Source organism: Aphanomyces invadans (assembly GCF_000520115.1).
Source record: "Aphanomyces invadans strain NJM9701 unplaced genomic scaffold supercont1.9, whole genome shotgun sequence".
Lineage (NCBI taxonomy): Eukaryota > Oomycota > Saprolegniomycetes > Saprolegniales > Verrucalvaceae > Aphanomyces > Aphanomyces invadans.
In genome coordinates, this window is record NW_008580154.1 from 1,608,287 (window position 1) to 1,608,759 (window position 473).

Below are 473 nucleotides of genomic sequence, written 5' to 3' on the forward strand. Positions count from 1 at the left end.
ACTACTACTGCGGCTCCTGAGACCACCACTGCGGCTCCTGAGACGACCACCGCTGCTCCTGAGACGACCACCGCTGCTCCTGAGACCACCACCGCGGCTCCCGAGACGACGACCGCTGCTCCTGAGACGACTACCGCTGCTCCTGAGACGACTACCGCGGCTCCTGAGACGACCACCGCCGCTCCTGAGACGACTACCGCTGCGCCTGAAACTACGACTGCGGCTCCTGAGACCACAACCGCGGCTCCTGAGACGACGACCGCTGCTCCCGAAACTACTACGGCTGCGCCTGTGACCACCACCGCCGCTCCTGAGACGACCACCGCGGCTCCCGAGACCACGACTGCTGCACCTGAGACCACCACCGCGGCTCCATGCACGACGACCGCTGCTCCTGAGACCACCACCGCGGCTCCCGAGACGACGACCGCTGCTCCTGAGACCACCACCGCGGCTCCCGAGACGACCACCGC